Source organism: Ictidomys tridecemlineatus, unplaced genomic scaffold (assembly GCF_052094955.1).
Source record: "Ictidomys tridecemlineatus isolate mIctTri1 unplaced genomic scaffold, mIctTri1.hap1 Scaffold_35, whole genome shotgun sequence".
Classification (NCBI taxonomy): Eukaryota; Metazoa; Chordata; class Mammalia; order Rodentia; family Sciuridae; genus Ictidomys; species Ictidomys tridecemlineatus.
In genome coordinates, this window is record NW_027522416.1 from 1386407 (window position 1) to 1412500 (window position 26094).

A 26094-nucleotide genomic window follows, 5' to 3' on the forward strand; every position below is an offset into this window, starting at 1 on the left:
CGCTGACCACAGAATACAGCCCTGCAGGCCCAGCAGCTCCCAGGATTTAGGAAGCCCAGAGAAGGCTACTGTCACTCCAGTTCAACTCCCCTGATCCTGTGCTCTAGGACAAAACGTGAGGCAGCTTCCAGACTTCGAGTGAGTCTGGTACCCAAGCAAATAAGAGTCCCTTTATTTCTATGAAAGTCTTTCCCTGCTACTTGCTGGTCCCTATAACTTTTTTCAAGGCAATTAGAAATTAAAGGCTTAAAATGAAACTAAGGGAGTGATGTGACAGCTGCATTGTGAATGTGCCCCAGTGCCACTAAACTGTACACTCACAAATGCTGCTGAATTGTACACCTAAAACTAAAGTGGTTCAAAAAATAGAACAGTCAAACTGGGAAGGAATGAGTGTGTTTTTCTGGACCTTTTTGTGCTGCTGTGATCTGTTTCTGAATTTACCACTGGCATAATCCCTTCAAGCATGAGTCTTTTTCTTCTAGGCTGGGCCATCTCCTTTGTGACCAAGACCTTCTTTTCCAAATCCAATGGAAACAGAGGTGGTACTCCCAATGTGGCCGTAGTGATGGTGGATAGTTGGCCCACAGACAAAGTGGAGGAGGCTTCAACGCTTGCAAGAGAATTAGGAATCAACATTTTCTTCATCACTGTAGAAGCTGCTGTGGAAAATGAGAAGCAGTATGTGATGGAGCCTAACTTTGCCAACAAGGTTTGTAATTACCTGAGACTCACCCACAGTCAAGCTCCCCTGTACCCTGAAAAGCTGAAATTCCAGGAAGATTATTTTCTTGGGCTTTCAAAAGTGTATGAATCTCACATCTAGGTAGTGGTGTCTCCAATGAAGGAACCTCAAATTACTCTCAAAGAAAAGTCTCATACCCACCCAAGGCCAGCAGCTTGGGAACAGAAGGCAGGAGCAGTGTTCCAAAGGTCTCATGTGGAGGCTCTTCCTTGCTCCTCCCACAGCATCAGGGACCTCGACCAGGCAGTAAAGGAATGCTTCATATAAACACATGAGCATGCACATGTATGTACACACACACACACACACACACACACACACACACTTTCACACAAACATGCTACAAATTAAACAATCTGATAAACAAGAGAAGGGAGGTGTTGCGACATTTCAGGCAGGTCATGTTTCCAATGCTACTTCTTGGTTCTGCTGAGATGTCTGGCTGGACCTGAGGCAGGACAGATGGGATAGTTGGCCTCCTGTTCCAGTCTACTAAACCACCTTTGGTGTTTTCCAGTGGCTGTCCATGTAAACCTTCCTTCAAAGGCAAAGCTTCAACTGAAGGACAGAGAAAGAGAGAAGAAAGGATGGAGGGAGGGAGGAACAGAGCCAGCAAGCTTGGACAGCTTGTCTTTTATTTTTTATTTTTTATTTTTTTCATACTGGGGTTTGATTCTAGGGGTGCTCTACCAGTGAGCTACATCCTCAGGTCTATTTATTTATTTATTTATATTTGAAACTGAATCTTGCTAAGTTGCAGAAGCTGGCCTTGAACTTGGGATCCCTGCCTGTCTCCTGAGTTGCTGGGATCTCAGGCCTGTGCCATCACGCTTGGCAAAATCTTGTCCATGATGCTCCTCCAACTTTATTATTATGTTTTTGGAGCTAATAAGGCCGGACCTCCTGCAGCATAGCAGGCTGCTGACTTCTTCTTGCTCCATGAAATCCTCTTCATTGGCTTCCTGGCCCTGTGCAGCTGTTATTTCACTTACTCTTTACTTTTCTTCCACTATGCACCCTGAACATGGAACTTTTCAGGACTTAGATCCTGTTCATCCATCTTCCCTCACAATCTTCTCTTCCTCCAGTCTTCCCAAGGCCACAGCTTCAGTCCTCATCTCTTGAGCTGTACAGTCTTCTCTGTCCAGATGAAAGACTCTCTTCCAGTACCTCCATACTATGGATTGAGCCCTAGGGTGCTCTACCACTGAGCTACATCTCAGCCCTTTTTATTTTTAGACAGTCTCTTGCTGTTGCTCCTGCCTCAGACTCCAAAGTCATTGTGATCGTAGGCATGTGCCATCACACCTGGTGACCTTTCCCTTTTTGGAAGCCCTGTCAGAACCTGAAGTCCTACATGCAGCAAGCCAAGTTCATCATCATCTTTCCCACCCAAAATGTCTCCTTCTCAGGACTTTGCATGAACAGCCCCATCCATCCCAGAATTCCTCATCAGCTCCCAAACTGCATCCCTTTTCTCTCTGTTCTTTCTCTTGCCCAGTGATATCTCCCCACTTCAAGTCAGTATTTAACATCTTACCTGCCTTTCTCCTGGGTCTCCTGTGTAGAGATTTAACAGTGAAGCCCAACTCACGCTTATAAAGAGTTCTTCCAACTTTGGGGCTCTTGCTCCAAACCCTTCACTGTTTCTCTTTGTTCTTGAGGCCTTCTAAAGCATGGTCCCAACCCTGCTTCTGGCCCTGCTGCTGTGACACCACAAAGACCCTGTGCTCAGGCCAATGGCCACCTGTCCCTGGCTAGCACCACCACTCTCTGCTGCTGGAATCTCACACAGGCTGTCCGATAGGGATACTGCCTCTCCATCCAGAAGATCAGCTTCCTACAAGCACTCAACCTCTTGTGCTGCCTCCTCCATAGAAAGTTTTGTAACCTGCTTTAGGTTTTTACAAATCAAAGAAAACATATATTTTTCCTAGAATGTTTAAGCCATTACTAGTTTCAAAATAATTTTTTAATTATACAGATTCATCCGTAGTCATGAGGTCAGACATGCTCTGTGACCTGCAAAGGAAGGGACAGGAAGAAATGTTCCACCTTAGGAACACTAGCCCTGTCACTTCCAGGAACACACCAGCAAGTTTGCTCAATGTTTATTTGTAGCTGACTTGAATTTTTCTGGAACAAGCTTAGGCACAAGTAAATAAATACTTGTTTGCCTATTGGCAAGGTTGTCTGGAAGGCAGAGCTTGGGTTTTGAAGGCAGACAGCTAGGCAATCTAGTTTGGGGAACTCAAGTATGTCCCCTTGTAGTGGCCCTCAGTTTGTTCTCTAACAATGGGGGGGGGTCATTGTTCCCCTTGTAGGGTGAGGTGAGGATTGAATGAGAGAATCTCTCCAAGAGCACCTAGTATGACCCTGACCCATGTGACTACTCAGCAACTCTGGGGCCCCTTCCCAGTGGGTGCAGCCTGCTCTGGAAACATTCCTCAGTCACTTCTTAGGTGTGCTCTGTTTTCCTCAGGATAACAAAAGCTTTCTTTAATTTTCTCATGCATTGGTGCCCACCAATGCCAGTCATGGCTGGCTGCCAGTACAAATGAATTGAGCTGAAGAGGCATAAATCTGAAGCAGAAATCAGTGACTTAATCTCCCTGTGAGTTTGCCTAGTACAAGGGCTTACCACTGAGGCATTGTTATCTGTGGAGACAGGAGTGATTTCAGAGATTACTGGAGAGGTCTTTGTCTCAGCAAGTGCCTACATAGGGGAACAGAAAGGGAAAGAGCCATCAACAAGGACTAGCACAGTAAACAGGAGTCTGTTTGCTTCTTCACCCACCTGAAGGCCCAAGGTAAGGGTGCCAGGTTGGGGGACTTGACTGCTGACCTGGTGAGTGTCCCTCCCCTCTGTCCTCCAGGCTGTGTGCAGAACCAATGGTTCAACGTGCAGAGTTCATTGGGCTTCTCCAAGACCATGCAGCCCCTGGTGAAGCGGGTCTGTGACACCGACCGCCTGGCCTGCAGCAAGACCTGCTTAAATTCAGCCGACATTGGCTTTGTCATTGACGGCTCCAGCAGTGTGGGGACAGGCAACTTCCACACAGTCCTGCAGTTTGTGGCCAACATCAGCAAGGAGTTTGAGATTTCAGACACAGACACACGTATCAGGCAGTGCAGTAACCTACGAGCAGCGGCTGGAGTTTGGGTTTGACAAGTATAGCACCAAGCCTGACATCCTCAACACCATCAAGAGGGTGGGGTACTGGAGTGGTGGCACCAGCACTGGCGCCTCCATCCACTATGCCCTTGAGAAGCTCTTCAAGAAGTCCAATCCCAACAAGAGAAAGCTGATGATCCTCATCACTGAAGGCAGCAGGTCCTACGATGAAGTGCGGATACCAGCCATGGCGGCCCATCAGAAGGGTAGCTGGAAATCTGGCTCAGCCAGCTGCTGAGGCTCCTCTCTAGGGCAGGGAGAGGCTATCCTTGGAGGGCAAGGAAGGCTCTGCTTTTCTGTGCGTTGGTTTTGTCTGTGACTCTCAAAAATGTTCAAAGCCATTAGAGGAGCAAATATTGCAGGTGTCTGAGTAGCAAAGAGGGAAGGATGAAGGGCGGCTAGAGACTCCCCTAGTGTCTTTGAAAACAGGGAGCCTTTCATTGACCTCCTACATCCGGAGGCTTTTCCAACCAGGGCTTGAGACACTAAAAGGGAATTTTATTTTTCACTTTCTATGAAAGAAAAACAAATCCCTAGCTGTGTTGAAGACACCAATTTGTCCTTAATACCTTTTAAAGACTGATAGTGCTCTTTAAGGAGGTCATACTGTGTTTGTAAATTAGATATTGAGGGTTTGGGGGGAAAACCCTAAGAAATTTTGATTCAGAATATTTAAAAGTGATATTTCCATATAAAAATTGCTAAGTTGTCGAGAGAAGGCTCAAAAACACACAAAAAAATGAGGGCTGAGGATGTAGCTCAAGTGATAGTGTACTCGCATGGGGCACTGGGTTCAATCCTCACCACTACATAAAAAAAATGAAATAAAGATATTGTGTCCACCTAAAATTAAGAAATAATTATTTAAAAGAACACAAAAAATGAACAAAGTACTTAAGTGTTTAGAAAATAAATCACATTTATGAATTAATTAATATATATGTGTGTATATATATATATGTGTATATATATATTTGAGAATATATATATATTTGAGAATATATATTTGAGAATATATATATATATATATATATATATATATATATATATATATTCTCAAAAGTGCCATAAAATAGCATGAAAATATAATAGCCTGAAGAAACCCAAAATGATAATAATAATAGTAATATTAAATGGGCTGGGGTTGTAACTCAGTGGTAGAGTGCTTGCCTAACAAGTGTGAGGCATTGGGTTTGATCCTTAGCACCACATAAAAATAAATAAATAAAAGGTATTGTAGCCATCTACAACTAAAAAAAAGAAAAATAGTAACAATAACAATGATAAAACTGAATAAAGTAGTCAGTGGAACTGGAGACCTCTAAGTGCTAGGGTACAAAACTCACACAATGCATTGGTCAATTATTTTTCCTTTTTCTGTGCATACTTTTAATATGGGTTATTTTTTCAGGATTTTTTGTATTCCTGAGAGCTGCTTCACCCAGGAAGTTAGGGAATGAGAAGACTGTTGGAAATGGAAGCTCTCCGGGGATCATATTCTGAGAAACTTTAAAGAACTGGGACCAATAGATACAAATTACATGGAGGTGGGTTCCTGCTCAGCCAAACACTGTGATTCATCTAAAAATGCAATGAGCATTGTGTTCCTAGGATAATCCAAGTCCAGAGTTAACAACCATCTGTCAGAATTGACAGTAGAAGGTTATGTGCAAGGGTGGTCTCAAGGATCTGAAAAGTTGCATACTGTTCTCTAGTCTTTATCAGGGGATATTCTTTCTTTCTTTCTTTGAGCAGAAACATGGGCTTGCTCAGTCTAAGCTCAGTTATCATGGCCACTTAACCAGCATTTTAAAACCCAAGGCTAACTTCCCCAAATTGATACAATATTCAGAGAAAAGAAGCTGGAGAGGTGAGAAAAGGGACTGGCAGCTTATATGCAGCATGATGGATAACTGAAAGCATATTAGACCAGAGCTATGTGAAGCATTGATAGCTCCTAATAAGCAGGACTGTACACCTAGAAGATGAGATGGGCCACTGGCAGAAAGGGGGCTGCAGGGCAGGTGCCTGGGCAGGAAGACCACCTCAGGTTCTGCCCTCTGTTTCCTGGCCATCCTGTGCATCCACCCTGGTTAACCTGAAGGTGGTATAGGAATAGGAGTTTGTAGAGTAAGGTCAAGTACCTGATATCCAGCCCCCAACCAAATAAAGAACTATCACAGCAGGCAGTCTCTCCATTTTCCCCACTAAAGATTGTTACCTTCTCTCTGAAGTGGATGCTCAGAAGTATTTCTTGAATGAATGGATGAATGAATGGCCATACCTGGTTTTAATTCTAGAACCTAGAGTTCCATGGGAGTTTTTTTCTTTTGCTTGACATCTACACACACACACAGATACAGGCAGGCACACAAAGAAGTGTGAGAAAAGAAGATATCGATCAAGGGAAGTATTCTACAAACATATTCAGTATATCAGACTATGACACTCATGGTTACCCATGCAGAAGATACTTTGTGAAGGCAATGGAGAGGCTAAGGCCTAATTCAAAGACTAAAAATGCTTTAGTTTAGCTTAATGTTTTTAATTTACATCTCAATGTTCAAAGGCAATTACTAAAAAGTGTTATTTTTTTGGTATAGTCCGAGAAGGGGAATAGCTGGGTCAAACAGTGGTTCCATTCTCAGCTTTCCAAGGAATCTCCATACTGCTCTCCAAATCGGCTGCACCAATTTGCAGTCCCACCAGCAATGTACAAGTGCACCTAAGAGCATACTACAGGGACACAGCTACATCAATGTTCATAGTGGCACAATTCACAATAGCTAGATTGTGGAACCAACCTTGATGCCCTTCAACAATGGAATATTACTCAGCACTAAAAAATAACAAAATCATGGCATTTGCAGGAAAATGGATGGCATTAGAGCATATTATGCTAAGCAAAGTTAGACAATCCCTAAAAAACAAATGCCAAATGTCTTCTCTGATATAAGGGAGGTGACTCAAAACGGTGTAGGGAGGAAGAGCATGAGAAGAAGATTACCACAAAACAAGGAAAAGAGGTGGGAGGGAATGGAAGGGAGAAGGGGAATTGCACAGAAGATGGAAGGAGACCCTCATGGTTACATAAAATACATATATGAAGGTGTGAGGGGGAAGGGAAGAAAAAAGAGAGAGAAATATGTGTCACAGTAGAATGGGTAGAGAGAGGTGATGGGAGGGGAGGAGCAGGGAGGGGGTGGATAGGGAGGGCATCAGAATACAACTGACACTAGGATTGCTGTATGTATACACATGGATGTATAACCAATGTGCTCCTGCAATTTGTACACGTGGAAAAATGAGAATTCATACCCTATTTGAATCAAATGTATAATATGTCAAGATCATTGTATTGTCCTGAGCAACTAATAAAAAAATGTTATTTTTTAAAACCCTGAGTTTCTTTTGTTAAATATTTTTTTTAGTTGTAGTTAGACACATTATTTTATTTATATATCTTTATGTGGTGCCGAGGACCAAACCCAGTGCTTGCACATGCTAGGCAAGCACTCTACCAGTGGGCCACAACCCCAGCCCACAAAGTTTCTTCGTAAAGAATGTCTTCCTCATCACCACCAAAGAAAGCCAAACTGTTAATAACAATATTGGAAGAAGAGAAAATGTAAAGACTAAGAAAATGATAGCTCTTAACCTGAAAAGGAACAGATTATCAAATTTGGTAATAACTTGTAGCTATGAATGTGAACAAGTCCACCAAATGTTTGAGATTAAAAAAAAATCAATCATTGAACTGATTCGCCAAATACTCCAACCTGATCAAAAATAATTCATAAAGTAAAATAAAATATTCACTAAAGTTGAAAAGAATATTAACATGTAGAATAGTAATGTAAAGTTCTGGCAATACGTCGGAGAGGGAGACCACCCAAGAGACTGACTCCATGCAATTGGCAAAAGGGGATATTTATTGGGGATCCATTCCAGCGCGCTGGGGCTCCGTGCTCACTCAAGAAGGGAGAGCAGCCCAGAGCCCAGAGCAGAGTTCAAGCGGAGCTTAAGTACACTTTTCGGAGAGGGTGGGGGGCTTTGCATACATCAGAACAAATCATCATGAGGCGCGGGAAAATTGAACAACAACCCTGAGTCAGGATTAGTGTATACATTGGCGGGTACAATCAGGGCAGGAGTGATTGGTGCTCCTAGGTTGGGTACCCATTCAAACTGATTGGTTTGGACCCTGAATATCTACGTGACAAACTGCACAGGGTCTTGAATGCTTACGTGAGGAGTTGCACAGGACCCCAGTCCATAAATCACTAAATGGCCAGTAGGGCCTTGTCCTAACTGCCTCAGGAATTTAACCCATGCTTTGCAGTTTTAGAAGCAGGTTTACAAGCCTGGTCCTTTACACTTTAACTCAGGCTCTGCGGCTTAGAATCAGCTTGGAAATTTTACCTTTACAGTAGTATATACAAGAAACATAAGACTCAATAGAAATACATTCAGGGCAAGTAAAGATTTGTACAAAAATCTTACAATGTTAAAATCTGAGGATTTGAAATTATCTTAGAAAGCATGCCATGCAAATAGCAAATCTTCAATACTGTATGATGTTTATGTCTCCAACGGGGTTCTAAACACATTTTAAACCAATAAAATTCATTTGATATGTACATTAATCCTTAAAGTAGCATTCTTCAAGGGGCCTACTTTTCTACATTTAAAGCATTCATTCTCTATGTATAAAGTATAAACCTACAAATTTCAGGTGGCATATAAAGTCCAGCCTGTTGAGAGCCACAGCCCAGTCAGAATGATGCCTGGCATTTGCCAGAGGGAATGTTTCAAAAGTGATGCCAGCAAACCATTGAGATGATGATTTGAGTTAAGCTATATATAATTGTTGTGATGCTGGATTGATTGAATTGCATATTTGACCTTTACTGTCGGGCAATGGGGCAGCTCTTGCTGCCTCAGGCGCCTGCTACTTTGGAGTTTCTGTGAGTTCTTGGTGGGGGGGGGTTGGGGAGATTGGACAAAGCCTGGTGGAGGGAGTGTGTTCCTGTGTGGTGTGTGCAGTGCTGGTGAGAGTTGGGAAATAAAGAGTGGCTGTTTGAATCTACAAGGCTTTGTGACAGCTCGGTTATTTGTGCCCAGCCAGACTTCAGCACCAGCCTCTTCCAAGCAGAATAAGGATATCCACAATCTGTCCCAGACTACTCTTCCTAGCTTCACCTTTCATAATCCCTGCTCACACACTCTGGGCCTCAACTGAAACAATGAATCTTCAGATAGAACTGAACTTTTCCAGGTCCATGCCTTGCTGTTTGCCTTTCCCTTTTCCTGCTAACCTCCCCAAACAGCTTTTCTTTTCATATTCTACAAAAATTAAAATTTGAGCTTACTCAGCTCATAGAAATCTCTCTGAAACTCAGGAACATTTATTATCATTTAAAAACAAAACAAATCTCTACATGTAAATATTATTTTATGAAACTTTTAGTGTTTATTCAAAACAGAAGAAAATAAGCACTTTAAAGTATTTACCATGTATTAGGCACTCTGTTGAACACTTTATATAATTAATCTCATTAAGCCAGGATTATTATGTAATTATTTTCTTGTTTTCATTTAATTTTTCAAGTGTTTATGGTTCATCTCATCTCCAACCAGATTATAAATCCCCTATGGGCATAAATCTTCATTTATACTGTAAGAATAAAAGAAATTGAAATTAAAGTTAAAGTGTAAAAGACCGGATATTGTAAAGTTTCTAAGCTGCAAAGCCTGAGTTAAAATGTAAAAGACAAGGTATTGTTAAGTTCCTTTGCTACACTACAAAACCTGAAATTCCTGTAGTTGTTAAGACAATTCCCAGGACTGCCCAGTAGATATTCCCCCTGACCATTTAGTAGATAAATAACCTGGATCCTGTGCAATTTGGCACATAGGAATTCAAGGCCCAAACCAATAAGTTTGAATGTACCCCACTTCTTAGGACTAACCTATCACTCCCGCCCGACCTGTTCTTGCCAATGAATGTACTAATCATGTTTGAGAATTGTTTGATTTTCCCATGCCTCATGATGATTGCTCCAATGTATGCAAAGCCCCCCCCCCTCCCCAAAAAGTGTACTTAAGCACTGCTCAACCCCTGCTCGGGGCTCTAGGCTGCTCTCCCTTCTTGAATGAGTACAGAGCCCCAGCGCGCTGGATCCTCAATAAATCCCCTTTTGCGGTTGCATGAGTCAGTCTCTTGGTGGTCTATTCCTCCATTGTTCATCGGACCCTTACAATACATTCAATAAGAATTCATTAAATTCCTACTAAGTGCTTCCAACTTGGCTTATATTGAGGATACAAAACCAGAATTCTTGCACTTTATGTACTAGATTATATAGCTGTTATGCTCAGTAAATTTATAAACAAATACACTCTTCTGTCCCAAAACATACTATCTTGCAATGTTGTAAATATTCAATGTTATTTGATTTAAAAGATAAAATTTTTATTGCACTAAATGAAGAAACTAAGACAAGAGTGTACAAAATATAAAAAATGAGTACTATAAGCTAGAAAGCATTTTTCCCACCTTAAAAGATTTGAAATTTTTTCAAATTCTTAGTTGTTTCCTCTACTATGTAGGTGACCATAAAATGTGAATTACAGCTTCTTCTACTAATATAAAATAAGAAAAAAAGTTTTAGAACATGAAAACCATAAATATTAAATATCCATGCAAAAGCCAAATGATAAATAAAATCAGACTGAAAACAATTTCTTTAAAAAAAAAGTATAATGCCTAATCCCTTGAATGAAGAGATTTAAGTCTTTTTTGTTTCACATCTAGACAAAAATCTTTGTTTCTATTTTCTCTGAAGAGTATAAGCAACCAGTTGCCCCCTTTCACAGTAAAACATATGCTATCCTTGGTGTATAAAGACATAATAGCTTTAATAATCTATATTAATAAAATAACTATAAAAATCTAAACAATAGGATTAATTCTGTTTGGGTTTCTTTTTTTCCTCCAGTCAAGGCAATCAATTAAAGTCTTTTATTTAATGATAAAGGTAAGAAAATTAGATGAGATTAAGGGAGAAATTCATGTTTATGGAACACAAATTATATTGTGAGAAATGTTAACAAGGATTAACAGACTGAACTAGTAATTTGCAACTATCCCACATGCCAGGTGAGGATGTATCATTCCCAGCTACTAAGAGGACCGTGGCAGAAAAACTCTTTCAGCCCAGGAGTTCTAGTCCAGCCAGGGCAATGTAGTAAAATCCCATCTTTAAATAATTATATAAATACAGATACCATCCTATAAATTAATCGATATCATATGTGTGTATGTGTATATATGTGTGTGTACATTTATACATTTTGCAGTATACTGTATAGGACTTAACTATATATGTGGGAGTGACTAATAAACAGCCTTTCACTATGATGATGAAACCCAGAATATAAAAAACTATCAATGCTGTATTTAAGAAAGATGGAAGGTGGTGATACAGATAAGCATGGGTTGTCCAACTTCTAAATTATAGGAAAAAATATATGACAAGTGCATAAATTATCTCACATTTGCTTTTCTTTGATGTTATTAAATGTATAATTAGCCTTCTGATTCTGATCACAGGCTTTTTTCTTTCTTTTTGTAATACATTACCTATCACATTTTTAAGCAAACTTTGTAAAAGAATGTCTTAACATTCAGGAAGATCCTGAGTTCAAAGCTAGCCTCAGCAACAGTGAGGCACTAAGCAACTCAGTGAGACCCTGTCTCTAAATAAAAATTCAAAATAAGGCTAGGGATGTGGCTTAGTGGCCCAGTGGCTATGGGTTCAATCCGTGATATCCACCATACCTGCCCCCAACCCGAAAAAAGAATGTCTTAAAATTCTCCTTATGAAATAATCTATGTTGTTGTATACAAGGCTTAGAATATGACTTATGATGGCAGAATTTTCCAGGTCAACATACTAAAATTCTCAGATCAAGACAGTTGGACTGGGCTGGGGTTTTTTTCTATGTGGTAGAGTGCTTGCCTACCATGTGTGAGGCACTGATTTTGAAAATCAGCCCCACATTTAAAAAAAAGACATTAGGACTCAGAAAAAGTTGGAAAAGATAAAAATAAAAAAAAACAAAAAAACAAATTAGTGTGTGTGTGTGTGCATGTGTGTGTGTATATGTGTGTGTGTGTGTGTGTGTGTGTGTGTAAGAGAGAGAGAGAGAGAGAGAGAGAGAGAAACTTACAGACTGATCAGAGAGAAAGAGAAATGGTTATGAAATATTCATTCTTGACAGTAACAAGAGGAATAAAATCAGCATTCTTTAAAACAATCTCATTACCAATAAATAGTTCTACAAAGAAAAGTAAGAAGAAAAAAATGGAAATAACAGGTCAACGAAAAGCAAAGAGGCTGTGATCATGTATCTGAATGCCATGAGCAAGGCCATGAGTATTTCACCAAACCTGAAGTTATTTTGAATTGTGAAGATTAATTTTTCTCTCAAAAGAACATATCTAGTATAATCAAAAGTTTAAGAAATTAAGGAAAGCTGATTGTAAGAATCTCGGAATTGGGCTGAGGATGTGGCTTAAGCAATAACATGCTCACCTGGCATGCACCGGGTGCTGGGTTCGATATTCAGTACCACATAAAAATGAAATAAAGATGTTGTGTCCACTGAAAAACTGAAAAATAAATATTAAAAAATTCTCTCTCTTTCTCTCTCTCCCTCTTAAAAAAAAAAAAAAAAAAGAATCCGGGAATCATGTGCAACTGAGCTGCTCTCTCAGCCCCAAGAAACCTTTTGAGAGGCAATGCAGGTATAGCCAGTTCAACCTAGTTTAAATCCTTGCCATGTACTGAATGGATAAGAAGCCTTGAGCTCACCTGTTATTTGCTATTTGTATTTATTTTCATAAAGTGGCCTATAATCTTTTTCTCAGTGCTGTCAGACTTAAAAGTTATTAAAACTACTACATTGATACTGTTTTTAATATTTTAGAACATACAATTACTTGATATTTTAATTATTGTCCATCCTGTCACTGTTTTATGGATTCTGATTGAAACTTTTTATGATTTTTCATGTAATCATCCTTTATCTCTTATCTTTTCAGAAAGCACTTCTGCTAGGTTTGAAGAGAAGATTTCAGGGAATGAACCCACAACCTTAACATGCTAGGCAAGTGCTCTACTACTGAGCCACATACCCAGGCCTCTCTCTTCCTTATCAATTTCATTAAACTAGATAAACTTTTGCCAACTCAAATATAATTCCAGATATCTTTGCCTATCTATTAGATGTAAACCGTATTTGTTTTTGCAAGAAACATTTGAATAAAGCTTTAATTTCCTAAAATAAAACCAATACTATAAACTTTATTATTTTAAGTATGTGAGTTTACTTTTTTAAAATACAAATAACACATTCTACTGTAATTGTTTTCCAAAGCCACTTTTGCCATTTTCTCAGACCAAATACCTAACATAAATCATACTGAAATATATTAACAAGAGGCAATGATAACATCTATCTTCTGCACTCTCACAAAGCACTTTCATATACATATATTATGATTATGAATCTTCACAATAGTGATACAAATTAGAAATCAAATTCCAAAAAAGTCATCTCAACATCTAGTCACTTTAAAGCTTATTTTGCCATTTAATAATGGTAAATTCTTTAACCTTGTTACACTTTCATTTCCTTATTAGTAAAAATGAAATAATGCTCCCAAACTCACAATGTTACTGCAAAGATTAAACTAATTACTGTAATGTATACAAAAGGATCTAGCACAGTTTGTTATTCAAAACATCTGTTTATATTCTACCTATGGGTTTGGGTCACAATCCTGAAAACACAATCTGGAATGACATAATCCTAAATGCTGAGATCCCGAAAGACCAAAACTCCAAAAATATAATTCTGGAAAAAAAACAGTTTAAAATTTTCTTAAAAGGGCAATTACATTTTCATAATGGGATTCAAGAAACACAAAACATATCAGATTACTTCATTTTACAAATTATAATAGGCAATAATATATATTTTTTGCAAGCACACTCAAATATACTACCAACAACTGCACAGATAATGAGTTATGAACATACAAACTACTCAAATAGGTTAACAAGCTAAATGTACAAATGCATATTACTATAACTGGTAATTCTGTGTACCCAGTGTTAGAACAATGGTTCTATGAAATACAAAGATGAATAATCTAAGTTTCTTGATGAACTCAATCAAGACCCACAAGGGGTCATGACCTAAACAATGGAGATACTAAAGATAGGTTTAATCTTTCATAAACATAGATGTACAAAAAAGAACACCTCTTCATTTACTGAGGAATTTTTTACATTTTTACATATTCCACGCTCCCATACAGTCAATGTTGTGAAAATGCACTTGCACAGTTAAATCTGCAAATAATGCATAAAACAAATCAGAACTCAAAAAATTCTTTTTTTTAAAGAGAGAGTGATAGAGGAGAGAGAGAGAATTTTTAATATTTATTTATTTTTAGTTCTCGGCGGACACAACATCTTTGTTGGTATGTGGTGCTGAGGATCGAACCCGGGCCGCACGCATGCCAGGCGAGTGCGCTACCGCTTGAGCCACATCCCCAGCCCTCAAAAAATTCTTTACACAATTTATACCTCCAGTATTAGAAATGATACTAATGAAATACCCACCATAGTAAATTATTTTAAAATGCATTTATTTTTTTTTTAAAAACTAAAAGGAAAATCTGACATATGAAAAAACATATCACAAGAATAGAAATTGGCAACTGCAAGAAGAGTCTATAAGACCTGACAATCTTTAGTTATATTTTGAAGCCTTACATCATAATATATAGCTTCTTTTTTCTTTTAGGGCACATGGTGTTCCTCAAAAAAATCTATTCATGCTCATTTTCTAACTAGTACTGCTCTGTTTAAAAATTCTTCTACAATTCATTTATACATGAAAGGAAGTCCCTATTAAATTGTCCCATCCAGTGTGCTATGCTTCTGGATCTTCTGATTCTAGTCCACTCAAGAATCTCTCACCAATCTACACTGGAAATACTCTCACAGACGCACCCAAAATAATGTTTTACTGGGTTTCCAACATTCATTCCATATATCATTATGCAGCTATCTCATATATAACTGTAAAAGCACCAACCTTTTTCCTACCTAGCATCAAATTTGTACTCTTATCATATAATACCCCCCCACCCCCGTGTATCCACAATGGGAACTGTGGTTTTGGGAATTTCAACTTTCAGTATTTCAAAATTCAGAAACTTAACCTTTGGGGATTGCCATTTGGAGGACTTTAGATGTTCAGAACTGGTATCACTTAACTTAAGGGAGGAGACCTAAAGATAAAACAAACTCCAATAACATACTAATAAAAATGCTTATACAACAGTATGTTTGAACTATTGAATAGGAAAATAATAATTTAAAAACAGGGGAATGTATTAATTTTTAGAAATAGAATGTATACTTAGAATACTCAGGAAATTAGAAAAATTTAAATACAATAATTTAGCAAAATAGCAGGACATAAAAACCAGTTCATAAAACCAGCACCGTTTCTCTTTTCTACAGTTTACATGGTCACCTTCCAAGAATAACAATGAAAGCAACATAAGGTAGCTCAATAGTTATTATAGTTCTCTATGCTAAATGCAGTCTGTTAAGTACCTCACTAACCGAACCTTGGAAAACTCAAGTTCAGGTATGATAGCCACGTATTTTGAGGCCTAAATTGTATAACAACCTATTTTTCAAACAGTGATGTAGAATACAAGGGTGAGAGTCTTCATGGAGAATATAAATACGGTCACAAATTACAAAAATTTTCCATATGTATTTAATACAATTCAAGCAAAGGAGATACAATTAAACTGGAAGACATGAGGTTTTGGGTTACTGCACAGGTATATATTATCACAAGAATAGTTCATCAGGATTTTCCATATTCCTTTGGCCCAATCCAAAACCAAATTTTTATCAGTGCATATTAATTATACAAAATAAAAAGTTTCATTGTGGTATATTCACACATATATATTCATATATTCTCACCCACGGTCCCTTCAATCCTTCCCCCCCATGATGCCCTTTTTCTTAATAGTCTCCCTTCTACTTTATCTTTTTTTCCCTCTAGATCACACATGAAAGTACATGTGATATTTATCTGAGTCTAGCTTATTTCTTATACCATGTTTTTCTTCAGTTCTATCCATTTGCCTACAGATCACGATTTCATTTTTCTCTATAGTTGAATAATACTCCGTGGTATATATAGTCTCCATTTTATTTATTCATTCACCCATTAACAGGCACCTTGGCTAATAGCACATAACAGTTAATGTGATATGTGCTGCAATAAACATAGGTATGCAGGTTTCCTTCATGTATACACCCAGGAGTAGTACAGTTAGATCATATGATATTTCTATTTTTAGGTTTTGAGGAAAATCCCCACTGATTACCACAGTGGCTGTACTAGTTTACACTCCCATCAAACAATCATTAATTTTTTTTAGAATCAAACCCACAACATCAAGAGAGAATATTAAAAAAGACAAATATTAAAAAATACAAAAGACTTGATAACTACCTATTTTTGGAAGGTAGAAAAGAGATTCAGAAAAAGTCATTAAACTTGGCTTGGAGGCTCAGTTTACCAGAAAGGCTAAAATAGAATTGCAAGCTCAAGCGTTGTGAGACACATCTCAAAATAGAATGTAAAAAAGGTTGGGCATGTAGTTCAATGGGAGAACTCCCCTGAGTTTCAATTCCCAGAAATACAAAAAAAAATTAAATATTTATTTCTTTAGTTTTTAGGTGGACACAGTATCTTTATTTCACATTTATGGGGTGCTGAGAACCAAACCCAGTGCCTCACACAACTGTAGCCAAGAGTGCTACCAATTGAGCCACATCCCCAGCCCCAGAAAATTTTTTAAAAAGGTCACTAACTCAGCAGCTCAGAAATCCAAGGGAGTTCCTAAAAGAAGCTAGTTAATGTGATATGTGCTGCAATAAACATAGGTATGCAGGTATCCTTCAGGTATACACCCAGGAATAGTACAGTTAGATCATATGATATTTCTATTTTTAGGTTTTGAGGAAACTCCCCACTGATTACCACAGTGGCTGTACTAGTTTACATTCCCATCAAAATTGTACAAGGGTTCCTCTTCTCACAGGTCCGTTCCAGCATTTATTTTTTGTTTGTTTTTGTGTTTGTCCTGAGGATTGAACACAGGGGCACTTTACCATTGAGCTACATCCCCTACCCTTTTTATTTATTTTGAGACAAGGACTCAGTAAGTTGCTGAGGCTGGCCTCAAATTTGTGATCCTTCTGCCTCAGCCTCACAAGTCACTGAGATTACAGGCATATGCTACAGTGTCCAGCTATTTTTTTTTAATATTCTTGATGCTAGCCATTCTGACTGGGGTAAGATGGAATTTTTATTTTTAGTTGTAGATAGACACAATATATTTATTTATTTATTTTTATGTATTTTTAAAAAGTCCTTTGGGATAACTCACAGAACTTGATAGATTTATGACAAACCTGTTACAAAAATATAAAATCCAAAGAATCCTAGGAAGTAGGAAGTAAAAAATAAAAGGAAAATTAACTGTGATGAAAGCAAATACATACTAGATTTTAAAACATGCCAGAACAGCCCCTTCCCAAAAACTTACCAAAAACAAACATTAATTTTTAAAAAAAACCACAACATCAAGAGAGAATATTAAAAAAGATAAATGTCAAGTGATAAATACCTATTTTTGGAAGGTAGAAAACAGATTCAGAAAAAGTCATTAAACTGGGCTTAGAGGCTCAGTTTATCAGAAAGGCTAAAATAGAGTTGCAAGTTTAAACGTTGTGAGACATTTCTCAAAATATTTATGTGGTACTGAGAACCAAACCCAGTGCCTCACACACTCTAGGCAAGTGTGCTACCAATTGAGCCCCAGCCCCAGCCCCAGAAAAAATTTTAAAAAGGTCAGTAACTCAGTAGCTCAGAAATCCAAGGGAGTTCCTAAAAGAAGCTAGTATATTTTCTCCAAAGTGCCTTAAAAGCTTAGAAGTTAGAAATATAAAATGCATAGATGAATCATGTATTTACAAGACTTAAAACTTTTATATGAAAGTACGCAAAGTAGTCTGATCTCCAAGGAACCTACCTATCTACTTATTGCAATTAAAGGACTATGAATTCTTCCTCTACAAGACATCAGACTTTGGTCTCTGAAGAAACTGAAAGGCACAAGCTCCAACTTAACAGAGTCAGGTATAGTATAGGACAAGAATGAGGCACCTCACCAAGAAATAAATAAATAAAAGGTTTTTGAGGGTGAGGCCTATAACCTACTATCCACATAGGTTCCAATGATACCTATTATCTAAACTCCTTCTTCCAAGGAAAGGAATTAGAAAATAATTTTTCTGGAAAAGTGAATAAATCCAAAGAGGGTGCACTTAAATGACATCAAGGGCTCTCCCCGCAGAAAAGGTGATTCACCTCAATCACACTGTCCAAGAGTGAAGGCTTCAACATCCTTTAGGGAAGAGTCCATGGCAATACACCAAAACTACAACTAGAGAGCTTTGGGTAACATTCTTATTGTCATGCTTTTAAAAAACTGTTCACTTACTGAACCCCTTAGACACTTGAGAAAAAGTTTCATCCCATAAAAGAGACAAAAACAAAGATGACAAAACCCACAACAGAAAATACAGACACAGAACAAAACTTCAAAAGAGCTCTGATACCCTTAAAGGAAAAATAGCTAACATGACTGAGTGCTTTCTGTGTACCAGGGACTTTTCTAAGTGACGTACTGGTATTATTGCTCTTAATTTTCATACAGCTCTTACAAAAAGTCTATTGTTATCTTCATTGCTGAAATTAGAGATAATATCACATACACAAAGCAAAAGGATGTTAAGAAATATTTAAAGATCAAAACACTGAAATTGAAATGATGACAAGCAAAACAGGAGAAAAAAAAATCAAGATAAAACGAAGGATTCTCGTGAAAAATAGAACAAAAGCAAAAGAAAATGGAAAACAGATGACAAATATTAAAATAAATAAATTTTAAGTCTCATATCCAATTATAATCATTCCAGAAGGGGAGACCAGGGAAAATCAAAGAGGAGAATATTAAAGAAATAATGTTTAAAAGAATTCATAGAACTGAAGGACAGCCAGGATGGCAATTATCAAGAATACAAGTAATAACAAATATTGGCAGGGATGTGGGGAGAAAGATATACTAATATATTGCTGGTGGGACTGCAAATTTGTGCATGGAGATTTCTCAGAAAACTTGGAATAGAACCACCATTTGACCCTTTAATCCCACTCGTTGGCATATACCCAAAGAACTTAAAACCATCATGCTATAGTGATGTGGCCACATCAATGGTTATAGCAGCTCAATTCACAATAGCTATGCTCTGGAACTTACCTAAGTGCCTTTAACAGTTGAATGGATAAAGAAATTGTGGTATAAGTATGCAATTACTCAACCAGAAAGAAGTATAAAATTATGGCATTTGTCAGTGAGTGAATGGAACTGAAGACTATCATGTTAAGTGAAATGAGCCAATCACTAAAAACAAAAGGCTGAATGTTCTCTGCTCTGGGGGTGCTAACACACAATAGGGGGGGGGGAACAACAGAAGCTCACTGGTTTAGGCAAAGGGAAATGAAAGGTAGGGAGGAATAGAATAAAATGAATTGGACATACTCTATACAACCATAAGAATGGAAAGTTATATTTCATATATGTATACTAAGTGAAAATACATTTTATTGTCATATATAACTAAAAAGAAAATATTTTTTTAAAAAAAGAACTGAAAGAAACCAATATACCACTATATAACACAATAAGTGAAAAATTTTAAATATATATTATCGTGAAACGTAAGATCAGAGATAAAAAGCTTCTAAAAGAGGAAAAATAAGACAAATATAAAGTCAAGAATCAGAATAATACTGAAACTGCCAAAAAAATCAAGCAATGTATTCAGATTATATTCAACCTGAAATTCCATCAACTAATCATTTTCATATAGATTTCCAAATCTTATGTCCCCAAATATCTTTTCTCAAGAGACTAACAATATTACTAAAATAAAAAGATGGGGCTGGTTCAGTGGCACAGTACTTGCCTTGCACACGGGAGTCAGTGGCTTCAATCCTCAGCACCACAGAAAAAATAAATAAACAAAATAAAGATATTTTGTCCATGTATAACAAAAAAAAACATTAATTTTTTTTTTTAATTAAGGGATAATCCCAAAAAGAAAACATGGGATGCAGGAAACAGGAGTTCTAAGAACAGGGAATGGCAAAAGGAAGTTCTAAGACAATGGCTGGGCAGATACATATCTATGAGTTTCTATCTATGAGGTCCCAGGAGGAGATGAGCCCGAAGCCCAGAGCTCGGGAGGAGCTGAGCCAGGAATGGAGTCTGAGTGTGCTCAGTCCTGAGTGCCACAGCCCTGGGCTCCGGAAGGCAGCCCAGGCTCTGGGCCTAAGTGGGACGGTGTCAGGCTGGGGCAGGGCAGGGCCGAGGGGGGAAGCGCGGGGCCAGCCTGCCAGGAGGGAGAGCGGTGTGTGCGCCTGTCTTATTTGGGCGTGCATGTGCCTGCGCACTTCTCTCTCACTCTCCCTCCCTCCCTCCCTCTCCTCCCTCTCCCTCTCCTCCCTCTCCCTCTCCCTCTCCCTCTCCCTCTCCCTCTCCCTCTCTCTCTCTCTCTCTCTCTCTCTCTCTCTCTCTCTCTCTCTCTCTGCTGTTCTGCTTCCTCAGCAAGCCTCTCCCTCCCCCTCCACTGGGGTTTTCTTTCTTCTCCTTATTCCTCTTTTTAAATGAGACTTAATTAGTGTCGAGTTTGTCCTCCGGCTCCCTCCCTGCCCCTGCCCTCCCCCTCCCCGCCCCCGTCTTCCCTCTCCCCGCCCCTGCCCTCCCTCTCCCTCCATCCCTCCCTCCTGCCCTCCCCCTGCCCTCCCTTCTCTCCATCCCTCCTCTCCCTCCTCCCCTGGACGGGAGGAGGGAGAGGAGGGACTCTCTCCTCGAAATGCACTTGAGAACAAAGCATCAGGCTAACTGGGGCCTGCGCAGGAAGCTGGAGCTTAGCTGAGATGATGGGTCTGCAATAGCGAAGCAGGATGATGCTTCCTCAGCCTGGGGCCAGGCGGTTGCAGGCTCAGGCGGGAGGACAGGCGGGCACCGGGAATTGCTTGTCCAGGGCGGTGAGGGCCAGGCTTCAGTGAGAGCCAGGCTTCCGCACCCAAGTCAGTCCTCTTCTGTTCTTCTCTGGAGCCTCTCACCTTGCCTTTCAGTTCTCAGTGAGGACAATCTGAGGGTCAGCCAGGATCACACACTCCACTCCAGGAACCCACAGGTTAAGGGCAAAGCTGAGGCCAGAATCCCAGAAGTCAGGCTCCCTGGCTTCCCTTCTCCCAGCTTGGCCATGCTGTGTCCAGGCCGAGTTGGTGGGAGGAATGGCTGGTGGACATACAGAACAGGGCCTGGGATCCCTAGAGGGCCAGGCAGAGCCCTCCAGGGTGACCAGAGAAGGGGCAGCTGGGACTGCTCTGGCATGTTGAGCAAGACAGAACATGGACACAATGCCTATCAGAGGAATGGGTCAGGTGTCCCTTGGATAGCCTCTGCCTTGGCTTCCTGCAGCTTATTCAGAGCTCAACACCTGACTTAGGGGGAAGGGGAACAGGCAGGAGGGGGACCTAGGATGGGCAGGAATCCCCCTCCACAGCCAGTCCTCCCAGCCTGCCTCCCTGCCCCCACCGACAAGCCCTCACCCTGATGCCAATCATGGCCTGGGGCCTGGCTATGAGGATATCCCTGAACCTTTACTCCTTGACCCACTTGTCAAGTTGATTGTCCTTCTGAGACCCAGGTGTGAGCATGTGTCCACTTGGCTTCTCTCGTCCACCCAATCCGTTGCCTGCTCCTCAAGAGCCATGCTCAGAGGCTCTTAGTTTTGTAGGGGTGTCAGAGAAACTGAGAGAAACCATGTCTGTGTGGTGACCCTTGGAGTCCAAGAAGTCATGAGAGCTGATATGATGTCAGGGCTTGGCATCAGGGAAGGCCTCCCAGAGGAGGTGATATTTGAACTAGGCATGAACGATCAGTTGGGTGTAGATGACAGAGGATAGAAACGGGTTCCCTTCAGCCTTGGGAAAGCTGGAATGCGTTTTACTGTTCTAGTGATTCTTTACAACTTTGGGATCCTGAGGCCAGAAGGAGGCACTTGCCAGACCAGGCACATGGGCGAGGCTGCACTTGAACACAGACCCCGGTTCTCTACCACCTTGGGCATTGATGGGACCTAAGGCAGGGCCATCAGCCCTTTTTCACCTGACTTCCCTATCCCTTTATCCATCATGGGCCCTGACCACCCGATGTAACCTCAAGTTCCACACTGCACAGACCTCCCAAGTCTTCCTTGGTTTTTGTTTTTGTTTGTACTAGAGACTGAACCCAGGGGCACTTAAACCCTGAGCCACACCCCAGGACACTTTTTGTATTTTATTGAGAGACAGAGTTTCACTGAGTTGCTTAGGGCCTTGCTAAATGCTGAGGTTAGTTTTGAACTCACAATCCTCCTGCCTCAGCCTCTGAAGCTGCTAGTACCATAGGCGTGCGTCACCGTGCCTGGCCCCAGGTCTTCTTTGGTCTTCTTTGTGAACCTTATCTCTGCCCACTGCTCCAATCTGTTCCCAACCCTGGACCTCACTCTCTAACTCCAGGAATTCCAGAGATGGAAGGCCCTTTCCATCTTCACATTTGCTTCAAATTCAACTTGAAGATCACCTTCCTTTGGTGACTTTTCACCTCCTGAGCTGTTCCAGGACTTACTATAACCTTCTTGGAATTTTCTTTTTGTAGGGACTCCAAGTGGGATCCAGTCCCGTTTTTCTGAGCATGCCTCCCTAGGCTCATCCAGGGCCACTGTGGAGAGCATCCAGGTTGTAAACTGCACAAGGATCCTGTCCAAGGGTGAGTGGGGGCTGAAGTCCAACCTGCCTTCTGTGTACCAACCCTGTGCACACTGCTCCAGAGGGCCTCTGCCTACAGAGGGTGCCCTTTTCTAATGAGCACAAAGGTGCTGAACGGGTGGGTGGGGCCCTGGCTCCTCTTCCCACTCCCATCCCCACCACAAGGCCCCGGAGGAGAAAGGGGACTGGAGATGATGAACTCTGTGATCCTGTCCCAACTGAGAGCCTGGGTTTGTGAGCTGCAACACAGATCTGATGAGCGGAGCCAGCTCGGGAAAGAGGCTGTTCTGGGTATGCAAAGGGGCTGTGTGTGAGGATTAGTGAGAGGAAATGAAAATTGGGGATGGCCCTCAGGAGAATTGATTACAGATGATGTCAGAGAAGAGGTGGCCTCCTGGAGAGCAAGGGACTCGGATGGCTACAGAATGGCGTGATGGGAGGGGGGCAGGAGGTGTGGGAAGGAGGGGCTCTTTCTACTGTCCCAAGCAGGGAGGCAAAGCAGCTTCCTTTGGGCCCCATTCATACCACCTGGCTCTTTGCCCCTAACCGCCTCCTCGCTCTCCTGGCACCTGGGGACCTGGGGAGGTGTATTCCTGTGGAGGCCCTCAGGTAGGGAAGGCTGGGAGGAGGGCAACCTCAGGATGGCTCTCACCTTCTGGCAGCACACTTCGCAGCTTGCACAGGGCTGGCTTCTCCCCGCAGGGTCACCCTTTAAAATGATATTGAGAGTTCCCAAGAGATGGCTGTGTCTTTCTCGCTTCCCCCTTCCTTGGGATGGAAACAGGTGGCTCCTGTGATGTCCTCCTCCCACCGGTTTCTTCTCTGTCTTCCAGCCAAGCCCCTACCTGCCCTGGGGCCTTGAGCCAAGAAGTCCACATTGATTCAGGGGCTTCTCTGGAGTAGAGATAGAGGCTGAGCCTGGCTCCATCTGCTTCAGTTGGGTTCTACCCATTGAGTGGTTTTGGGGGAAGAAAAAAAGCAGTAGTGACCATGGGCTTCCACCTCCAATTGGTAACATCGACCTTGGGCTGGAAACATTCCTAGGTTCCATTCTCTCCAGACTAGTAGATTGGAAATTAGGTGGATTGCTACTCCCACCATCTTGGGAGCCAACAGAGAAATGTCACCCCAGCCTCTCCTCGCTTAGCTCTGATGTTACTTCCCCATCCATTTGGCTTCCAGCTCTTTAGTCCAGGAGACTGCAGAGTGCACTTGGCTGGCTGCCTCTGTGGGGAGTCCCACATTCTGGAAGTCCTTCTTGATGTCTGACATGAAGCCTTCTTGCTGCAACCAGCTCATTTTTTTCTCCTCATTCTGTCCACAGAAGTGTCAGAGGGAGTCTTCTCGTTTAAGATCATGCTGTGAATGGAACTGAGAAGACTGGGAAGCATAAGCTGGACTACGAAGCCTAAAGAAACTCAAGAGTCGGACTGGGGTAGAGAACTTGCCTAGCATGTGTGACGCAGTGAGTTCGATCTTCAGGACCACATAACAATAAATAAAATAAAAGGATCATGTCCATTTACAACTAAAAATAAAAGTTTAAAAAAAATGAAGAGCAGAGTCTGCTAGCGTGGAAGCCTCTCCTTAGCTTAGTGACTTTGAACAATGCTACGCCTATGGTCCTCGGCATTGGCTCCTGGTTCAGCATGCTGTCCCTCAACAGTCTCTCCTGCTACCATTCATCCTGCCTGTTAGTCAATTATTCAGCTCAGGGCTGTGTGCTCCTCCCAATGATTGGCACTACTGGGGGTAGGGGGCACTGTCAAGAAGGGGACCATGCAGCCAGGCTGTACCCTTCAGGGACTACCAGCCTCATGGTCCTTGCTGGCCTCACCTCTCCCTCCACCCAGGCTGGGGTGGGGGTGAGAGGTCTTCCAGTGCAGCTGAATTGGGTGATTAAAAATCACTCCTCTACCCCTGACCGATGACCTCCCAGGTCCGTTCCTGTCATGTTTCTGTGATCCCACCTGGGGGATCCAGTTAACCCTTGTGATGCTTGGCTGGTGGTGTGGGCTGTAGAGTGGGAAGGGGTGGGGTGGAAGAGGCCTGAGGAAGGCCACTCTCAGCACACACTGTCCCCTTTGTCCCATCCCTCCACTTCTGCACCAGGCCCTGCCAGGGTGCTGTCCTGGGAACTCAAGTGCCAGAGGAAGGAAGGACAGGACTCTCAGTTGTTGTGGGTCCAGGCCAGCTCTGGCCATGTGTGGGCTGCACCAGGCCTTTGGATCAGGCTCAGACAGAGGGTGTCCCCAAAGCTTTGAAGAACAGAGATAGGAGGAGGTGGGGGCTTTGGAAGGAAAAGAGAGAGCAAGACCCCTGGCCAGTAAATGAGCCATCCAGGGGCCTGGCATCTTGGACCATGTGTCACCACCCATGCACTGTGGGTGCCAGGTGGCTTCCTCCTGGTGGAACATTCCACCAGCTCTCCAAGGGCATGACGTTAGGCAAGGTTTGAATTCTTCTCAGAATGGTGATGGAGCTATCCATGTGCCGATGGTCAGAGGTGAGGTGGGCCCCAGAGATGGCCATAAACAGGCACCTGGGCCACTTAGAACCTTCTGAGAGTCTCCTTTGGCTCCCATCATGCCTACATCAAGAACAAATGATTAGCCATCACTGAAAATTCAGGAGTTTTCTACATAAAATTCCAGATTTATAACTTCAAAAAAAATCTCTGACAATCTAGTAATCCTGGGATCACACTCACAAGGCCATAGGCAGCTGGAGTGGAGTGGCAGCTGTCCCCTGAGCCAGGGCACATACTCTTGGCTTCTCCATGGCCTTCACCTGCCTGAGTTTGCTCTTCCTGGGGTGAATGGGGAGATCAACGCCCACAGAGAAAGGAGCACCCTCACTGGATATTACCCCAGGGTGAGGGACAACATTCCCCCTTCACCTTCCTCCCCAGAGCTCCAAGGCCCTTCTGCCACCACCGTCCCCCTCTTCTCTGGAGGCCTGTTAGAGTCTGTAAACAAGTCTGGATGGCGCCTGGCAAAATGCCAGAGGGAGTGGTTTGTGAAGTTACGCCAGTGAGCCATTAAGTGTGGAGATTTCTTATTGGTTGACTGCTGTATCTAGTTTATGTTAATTAAGATAAGCTGTGTGGAAT